The 9,275-nt window shown below is 42.7% G+C and overlaps 2 non-coding genes across 2 annotated transcripts; both read right to left on the reverse strand.

Moving 5' to 3' along the window:
- Window positions 1-337: 337 nt before the first annotated feature.
- On the reverse strand, window positions 338-444 carry LOC133112153 (U6 spliceosomal RNA). Its single transcript, XR_009705048.1, has one exon. It is a non-coding gene; the product is annotated as a U6 spliceosomal RNA (small nuclear RNA).
- A 5,643-nt stretch (window positions 445-6,087) lies between these two features.
- LOC133112154 (U6 spliceosomal RNA) lies at window positions 6,088-6,194 on the reverse strand. Its single transcript, XR_009705049.1, has one exon. It is a non-coding gene; the product is annotated as a U6 spliceosomal RNA (small nuclear RNA).
- Window positions 6,195-9,275: the final 3,081 nt, after the last annotated feature.

The following is a 9,275-nucleotide window of genomic DNA, read 5'->3' on the forward strand; positions in this document are numbered from 1 at the left end:
ACCAGCCTGAAAATGCAAATATTTGGCCCACCCATTTCCTGTGACGTCACAATAGCCTGTGATGTCACAATAGCCTCTGCCCTCGAGCAGAGTTAGTGGACACTCGGTGACCACTTTATTAGGTACACCCGGACAGCAGCTTGTATAAATGAAAATAGAACTTTCTGTTTTACAAAAATCACAAAACATGTTACCCTGGAGCTCAGGTAAGGCACAGAATCACCAATAAATGTTACCTGGACCTCAGGCAAGGCACAAAATATGCACCGCTTCACAAAAAATGTTACCCAGAGCTCAGGTTAGGCATGAAAATATCAACTGGTGCGCAGGTAAGGTTAAAAATATGGAACGCTTCACGAATTTGCGTGTCATCCTTGCGCAGGGGCCATGCTAATCTTCTCTGTATCGTTCCAATTTTAGTATATGTGCTGCCGGAGCGAGCACAAGAGACCTACCTGAGCCTGCGCTACCTAAGGGGCGGGTTCTGGCCATGGTTCGCAGTCATGGACTGAGTGCGAAAGCATGCATAGCACGCGTGTGTGCCTCGTAAGGACAGCCTAAACTGGCAGCACTTACAAACAAGACAAATCTGCATCAGGAGGTTTATCAAACACAACCTCTCATGTTGAGCTGAACACATTTAGACATCAATGTCCCTCCGAGGCAGGCAAATGGAGTCCACGGATGTGCGCTGCCGACTTATGCAGCCGACTGCCTCGATCCTGCTATTGGCTGCACCCTCACAAAGAACTGCACTGTCACCACCTCCAGCCTGTCCGCTGCATGCTGTCCTCATCTCAGTCACCATCAGCTGAACATGCTTGAAAGATTCATCGCACACTGAAAGAAAAAGAAAAAACACAACAACAAAACAATAGTATTACTAGGTATAGGTAAGGTCAGGCCATCTGACAGCAAAAGGTAAAATCTGAAGAAAAGTAAACAAGGAGCCCGCCATCTTCAAATTCAAATACGGTACTTCCGGATCTCCCCGTACATTGCTAGTAATTGCCACCAGAGGTCAGTCGGCTCATTCCTTTCACAAGGGCTCTCCAGCTAGAAAAGGGAAAACCGTCAAAAAGACGGTGCATGCACGGAAGAGCCTTACTTTGATACAGTCTATGGGAAGAACATCGTTTACATACAATTAATAGAGACACTTGAGAAAAAAACAAAAAAACACTGCATGGTTTCTAATACCATATACAGTACGCCCGAAAGGTACTTTACACTATAACAGAAACTGGAGGCTGAGTTTTTCAAGGCAATTCATCAAAAGTTAATTTAGAGTAAGCACTCGAAATTCACTAAAAAGGACGAAAACGCGGAGGAAACGAGTTCTTCGAAACACGAGTGTTTGCTCAAAACAAACGTGGAAAGCAGCATTCCCTCTTTGACCACTCAGCAGACTGCCGTGTGTGTATATCCAACCAAAGCAAGCTGAGTGGTTCTTCTGCGTTGTCGTTTTCGTTAGCTAGCCACTATGGCACACGATTATTTACTTCTGTGGTGTAGGCTAACTTAACACGGCGACTTTTGGCGTCCGCTGGGCCTACGTGGGGGAAATGCCACGTTTTCCAACAAGGCCTCTGAAAATGTTGTGACAATTGTCTTTACCTGTGCCACGTACGGTGCTTCTCATCTACTTCCCCAATCTCTAAGCATGCAAAATGGCCAGACACATACAATAAGCGAGGCACCGGAGCACTAAATTACATCGCCTCGCCAAGGTAGCAAACGAGCTAGCTATAGCCGGCCTAGCACGTGGAAACAGTTTGCTCAGTAGCTGGATAATCCTCGCACAGCAGCCAAGCCTTCCAGAAAATGCAATAAATAGCCTACACGACTGTATTTACGACGTGTATCAGGAATAATCTTGTTAACAAGGGGGTTACTGTACGACGCGGAGGCGAAGGACTATGGCCACCAGTCGTTAGCTAGCAAGCGAACAAGTTGATTCTACACCAAGTTAACGTGACATGCGGACCGCCTACAGCAGGCAACCTTACCCGAGAGACGTCCGGCCGCAGTAGCACTGTTTTATGTGCGCACGCGTCCATATTGCACCGAACTGAAACAAGTGAAACTATTTGGAAAAATACAATATTATCTCCCGTAGGCGACGAAGCCATCTGCCCGTGTAGGCCGAGTGCAAATACAGGCGTGGCTACGCAAAACTTTATTTGTGTACCACGCTACAGACAGAACTACAACAGGGTGTGTCTTACGATTTCTTTTTAAAATGTCTACGGATTTGGAGTCGCGAAGACCCATGCTATTCCAAAGGCTAGAGCAGTAATAACCAAAAGACGCTGCATCACCATATGCCTTTAGGTTCTAGCCTCCGGGACAAGACTGTGGGCTATTGTGAAGCCTTCAATCTAATTTCGTTTTAAATTTCGTAAGACATGCATTTTTAATGAGACATCTGGAATATACCCCATGTACAAAGTTCCTTTTTTATTTTATTTTTTACTGTACTCAGAATGATATACCTGATCTTCATTCAGAACTATGTAAAGGGGAAAAAACGCGAATGGTTTTCAATGCTGCGAATGTTTCACCCAACAGAATTCACACAGCATTGCGGTTTCCCGTTCTTTCTTTTTCACATTACATTACATTACATTGCAGGCATTTAGCAGACGCTCTTATCCAGAGCGACGCACAATGAAGTGCGACGAGGACCCTGGAGGACAGACATTCTCAACAAAATAACACCGTGCCACTGTGTAGGCCTTCCTGAGGATGACGCTTTTATCCAAAGCTACCGACAAGTCCTGATGTGTGTTTCTATCGGGATGTGCGGTGTACCTACAGGTTCAAAGACAAAATAAAACCAGTCTACAATACAACTAATGTATTTTCATAACTCGAGAAATATACCTTACATTCCCAACAAAATAACACCGTGCCACTGTGTAGGCCATCCTGAGGATGTTAGGTTGAGTTGCCACAATGCTATAAATAAATAAATAAATAAATAAATAAATAAATAAATAAATAAATAAATAAATAAATAAATAAATAAATAAATAAATAAATAAATAAATAAATAAATAAATAATCATTTGTTATTTAGCAGACGCTTTTATCCAAAGAGACCTACATGTCCTGATGTGTGTTGTACCTATAGGTTGAAAGACAAAATTAAACCGGAAACCAGTCTACAATACAACTAATGTATTTTGATAACTCGAGAAATATACTTGCCTGATGCAACTCAAAGTTGCAAAATTCACCCAACTTTGCTGTTTCACTTTTTTTTTTTCTTCTTCTTTATTTTGGTTCATTTAACATTCCCAACAAAATGACACCGTGCCACGGTGTAGGTCATTCTGAGGATGTTAGGTCTAGTTGCTACAATGCAAGCTATAAATAAATAATCATTTGTTATTTAGCAGACGCTTTTATCCAAAGCGACCGACAAGTCCTGATTAGACTAAGCAGGAAACAGCCCTGGAGCAATGGGGTGTTAAGGGCATCCCCCAAGGGCCCAACAGCTGTGCGGATCTTATCGCAGCTACACCGGGGCTCGAACCGCCGACCTTGCCACTGCACTACAGGCTGGCCTCTTAAAAGTCAAATGGATTTGGCCACTTTACCGATCTTCTCTGTTCCAATGTTCCAATGTTCCAATATGTTCCAATATTGGAGCCAATCAGAGGCCGTGCCTTGTTCCAATTTACAACTTTCACCAACTTTGACAAAGCGGCTCAGCCAATCAGATGGCCGGATTTGTTCCAAATTGAACACGTGTTTGTTCCAAATTCATCACGTGTTTAGCCGGCCAATTGTAGCTCTTCCTCCGTTTTGACTCAAATCGGCGCGTCGGCCATTGCTCCCGCATCGGTGAAAGGTAAGCTTTCAATGCGTTTTCTAATGAAATTTTTATTAAAATGAGAAGAATCATTTGTATTTTCATGTTAGCGATGGTCAGAGCAGGCTAGCTAGTTGGCTTTCGCGCTGTTCAATACGTTTATCGTTGCTGTTAATACACAGAACGAATGAATGAAAGAACTTTCCAGCTGTATAAACACATCATGTATGTATTTTTACATTAGAAATATATCGTAAGACAAAGCTGGCATGTCGCACATTTCGTTTTAATTACAAAACGTAATATTCTCTGGCTTGCAAGGCGGATAGCTGCTTGGCTATCTACCTACCTACCTCCATACCTCGATTCAGCGTGTGACTATACGAATAATGCAGCCTAATTACTCCCCCAATTTAATCATTTCTGTCGAAATGTTTTAAAAAGTGAGTCATTTCAGTGGTATAGTGTAGCTAGCTAGCTGTGGTTAGGTCTGTCAACTACTACATCTTGGTAGCCCCTGTGAAGTTAAATTAATTATTATTATTATTATTATTATTATTATTACTTTTAAATACTCTGTGTCACATAGCATGTTCATAAATCTTGTGATAAGCATGTTTTTCCTGTGTGCACAGCCTCACATTGCAGGGAACCTCAGTCGCAGACGGGCCGGGCGCTGCAGGACATCAGCTTGGACCATGACACTGCGAACATCTTAGACCAGGACACATGCCTCCCATGGGCATGCTCTATTTATTCTACTTATTTATGTGATTAAAATATCAGACCAGTGATCATTCTCATGTGACCGCGATAGCAGTCACTCTAGAAGCCAGTGAAAAATATATTTTCATACATATTGAACAGCAGAAAAACGCTCAGCTTTTAACACTAGGCGTCAGCATAGCTCCAGTTTAAGTTTGAGGACGTGCAAATCAGTCCTTGTTTTGTTTGATGGCAGTTTATTATCTACTGTTGGAACAATTGCCGAATTTAGTTGCAGCAACAAGTAGGTCCCCATTCACGTCCATCTCTTGTACTCATGACATTTCTCCATGTTCTGCTGTGAACGAGTTGTGCCATATTTGTATTGTCATTATTATTATTATTATTAATAATAATATCATTTTTAAAAATCACAACGGTGCTCCCTTTCTGCATTTTGTACTATCAAATAAAATTTCTGCCTGGAAAAGAAATGAAATTGGACAATGAGTAGCAAGACATTCTCAAGAACTGAATTCGAGTTTGCTAGACCTGGATATATGAACAGTCACAAAATATTAGGAGATACCCTCGTGATACTCAGTGTCGTCAGAGTAACAGACAACAGCGATTCGTCTCATTTAAAGTTTTATTTCCAATATACACTCAAGGTGGTGTGCAGTGCACAAAGAAACATTTGCATCAATCAACGGAGGGGGAAAAAAGTGCCAAGTTGCAAGTCTAAAGCAAACAACCATCCAAAAATGAGCCCTTGCTCTTTGAAATTGGGGTTTATTTGATCAGAGGGAAGATGGCCAGCTACTGGCCCACCAGTGGGCCACACAAGCATACCACACCTCACGCAGAGCATCCGCCCATGTCCAGGCACTTGTCCGCTGGCGTATGAAGCCTTTTTCAAAGACGAGTCACCTCAGTGGCCTGTTGTACTCCTTGAAATGGGAACAATACAGAGAACCTGTTCTACTCTTTAAAATAGGACCGAGATGGATATTTTATTTCAAAAAATAAATAAAAAAAGGTCGGCAGAGATGGAGATTCTATTTTTAAAATAGGACAGAGTTTCACTTTATTAGGTTTATCTCTACACTCGTACTTAAGACCACCAATTTGCCGTGACGTCACAGTAGCCTGTGCTATCACAACAGCCGTTGCCCTCTAGCGGTTCATACACACTCAGTGACCACTTTATTAGGTACACCTGTCCACCAGCCTGTAAATGCAAATATTTGGCCCACCCATTTCCTGTGACGTCACAATAGCCTGTGATGTCACAATAGCCTCTGCCCTCGAGCAGAGTTAGTGGACACTCGGTGACCACTTTATTAGGTACACCCGGACAGCAGCTTGTATAAATGAAAATAGAACTTTCTGTTTTACAAAAATCACAAAACATGTTACCCTGGAGCTCAGGTAAGGCACAGAATCACCAATAAATGTTACCTGGACCTCAGGCAAGGCACAAAATATGCACCGCTTCACAAAAAATGTTACCCAGAGCTCAGGTTAGGCATGAAAATATCAACTGGTGCGCAGGTAAGGTTAAAAATATGGAACGCTTCACGAATTTGCGTGTCATCCTTGCGCAGGGGCCATGCTAATCTTCTCTGTATCGTTCCAATTTTAGTATATGTGCTGCCGGAGCGAGCACAAGAGACCTACCTGAGCCTGCGCTACCTAAGGGGCGGGTTCTGGCCATGGTTCGCAGTCATGGACTGAGTGCGAAAGCATGCATAGCACGCGTGTGTGCCTCGTAAGGACAGCCTAAACTGGCAGCACTTACAAACAAGACAAATCTGCATCAGGAGGTTTATCAAACACAACCTCTCATGTTGAGCTGAACACATTTAGACATCAATGTCCCTCCGAGGCAGGCAAATGGAGTCCACGGATGTGCGCTGCCGACTTATGCAGCCGACTGCCTCGATCCTGCTATTGGCTGCACCCTCACAAAGAACTGCACTGTCACCACCTCCAGCCTGTCCGCTGCATGCTGTCCTCATCTCAGTCACCATCAGCTGAACATGCTTGAAAGATTCATCGCACACTGAAAGAAAAAGAAAAAACACAACAACAAAACAATAGTATTACTAGGTATAGGTAAGGTCAGGCCATCTGACAGCAAAAGGTAAAATCTGAAGAAAAGTAAACAAGGAGCCCGCCATCTTCAAATTCAAATACGGTACTTCCGGATCTCCCCGTACATTGCTAGTAATTGCCACCAGAGGTCAGTCGGCTCATTCCTTTCACAAGGGCTCTCCAGCTAGAAAAGGGAAAACCGTCAAAAAGACGGTGCATGCACGGAAGAGCCTTACTTTGATACAGTCTATGGGAAGAACATCGTTTACATACAATTAATAGAGACACTTGAGAAAAAAACAAAAAAACACTGCATGGTTTCTAATACCATATACAGTACGCCCGAAAGGTACTTTACACTATAACAGAAACTGGAGGCTGAGTTTTTCAAGGCAATTCATCAAAAGTTAATTTAGAGTAAGCACTCGAAATTCACTAAAAAGGACGAAAACGCGGAGGAAACGAGTTCTTCGAAACACGAGTGTTTGCTCAAAACAAACGTGGAAAGCAGCATTCCCTCTTTGACCACTCAGCAGACTGCCGTGTGTGTATATCCAACCAAAGCAAGCTGAGTGGTTCTTCTGCGTTGTCGTTTTCGTTAGCTAGCCACTATGGCACACGATTATTTACTTCTGTGGTGTAGGCTAACTTAACACGGCGACTTTTGGCGTCCGCTGGGCCTACGTGGGGGAAATGCCACGTTTTCCAACAAGGCCTCTGAAAATGTTGTGACAATTGTCTTTACCTGTGCCACGTACGGTGCTTCTCATCTACTTCCCCAATCTCTAAGCATGCAAAATGGCCAGACACATACAATAAGCGAGGCACCGGAGCACTAAATTACATCGCCTCGCCAAGGTAGCAAACGAGCTAGCTATAGCCGGCCTAGCACGTGGAAACAGTTTGCTCAGTAGCTGGATAATCCTCGCACAGCAGCCAAGCCTTCCAGAAAATGCAATAAATAGCCTACACGACTGTATTTACGACGTGTATCAGGAATAATCTTGTTAACAAGGGGGTTACTGTACGACGCGGAGGCGAAGGACTATGGCCACCAGTCGTTAGCTAGCAAGCGAACAAGTTGATTCTACACCAAGTTAACGTGACATGCGGACCGCCTACAGCAGGCAACCTTACCCGAGAGACGTCCGGCCGCAGTAGCACTGTTTTATGTGCGCACGCGTCCATATTGCACCGAACTGAAACAAGTGAAACTATTTGGAAAAATACAATATTATCTCCCGTAGGCGACGAAGCCATCTGCCCGTGTAGGCCGAGTGCAAATACAGGCGTGGCTACGCAAAACTTTATTTGTGTACCACGCTACAGACAGAACTACAACAGGGTGTGTCTTACGATTTCTTTTTAAAATGTCTACGGATTTGGAGTCGCGAAGACCCATGCTATTCCAAAGGCTAGAGCAGTAATAACCAAAAGACGCTGCATCACCATATGCCTTTAGGTTCTAGCCTCCGGGACAAGACTGTGGGCTATTGTGAAGCCTTCAATCTAATTTCGTTTTAAATTTCGTAAGACATGCATTTTTAATGAGACATCTGGAATATACCCCATGTACAAAGTTCCTTTTTTATTTTATTTTTTACTGTACTCAGAATGATATACCTGATCTTCATTCAGAACTATGTAAAGGGGAAAAAACGCGAATGGTTTTCAATGCTGCGAATGTTTCACCCAACAGAATTCACACAGCATTGCGGTTTCCCGTTCTTTCTTTTTCACATTACATTACATTACATTGCAGGCATTTAGCAGACGCTCTTATCCAGAGCGACGCACAATGAAGTGCGACGAGGACCCTGGAGGACAGACATTCTCAACAAAATAACACCGTGCCACTGTGTAGGCCTTCCTGAGGATGACGCTTTTATCCAAAGCTACCGACAAGTCCTGATGTGTGTTTCTATCGGGATGTGCGGTGTACCTACAGGTTCAAAGACAAAATAAAACCAGTCTACAATACAACTAATGTATTTTCATAACTCGAGAAATATACCTTACATTCCCAACAAAATAACACCGTGCCACTGTGTAGGCCATCCTGAGGATGTTAGGTTGAGTTGCCACAATGCTATAAATAAATAAATAAATAAATAAATAAATAAATAAATAAATAAATAAATAAATAAATAAATAAATAAATAAATAAATAAATAAATAATCATTTGTTATTTAGCAGACGCTTTTATCCAAAGAGACCTACATGTCCTGATGTGTGTTGTACCTATAGGTTGAAAGACAAAATTAAACCGGAAACCAGTCTACAATACAACTAATGTATTTTGATAACTCGAGAAATATACTTGCCTGATGCAACTCAAAGTTGCAAAATTCACCCAACTTTGCTGTTTCACTTTTTTTTTTTCTTCTTCTTTATTTTGGTTCATTTAACATTCCCAACAAAATGACACCGTGCCACGGTGTAGGTCATTCTGAGGATGTTAGGTCTAGTTGCTACAATGCAAGCTATAAATAAATAATCATTTGTTATTTAGCAGACGCTTTTATCCAAAGCGACCGACAAGTCCTGATTAGACTAAGCAGGAAACAGCCCTGGAGCAATGGGGTGTTAAGGGCATCCCCCAAGGGCCCAACAGCTGTGCGGATCTTATCGCAGCTACACCGGGGCTCGAAC

This window comes from Conger conger, chromosome 15, assembly GCF_963514075.1.
Source record: "Conger conger chromosome 15, fConCon1.1, whole genome shotgun sequence".
NCBI classification, from domain to species: Eukaryota; Metazoa; Chordata; class Actinopteri; order Anguilliformes; family Congridae; genus Conger; species Conger conger.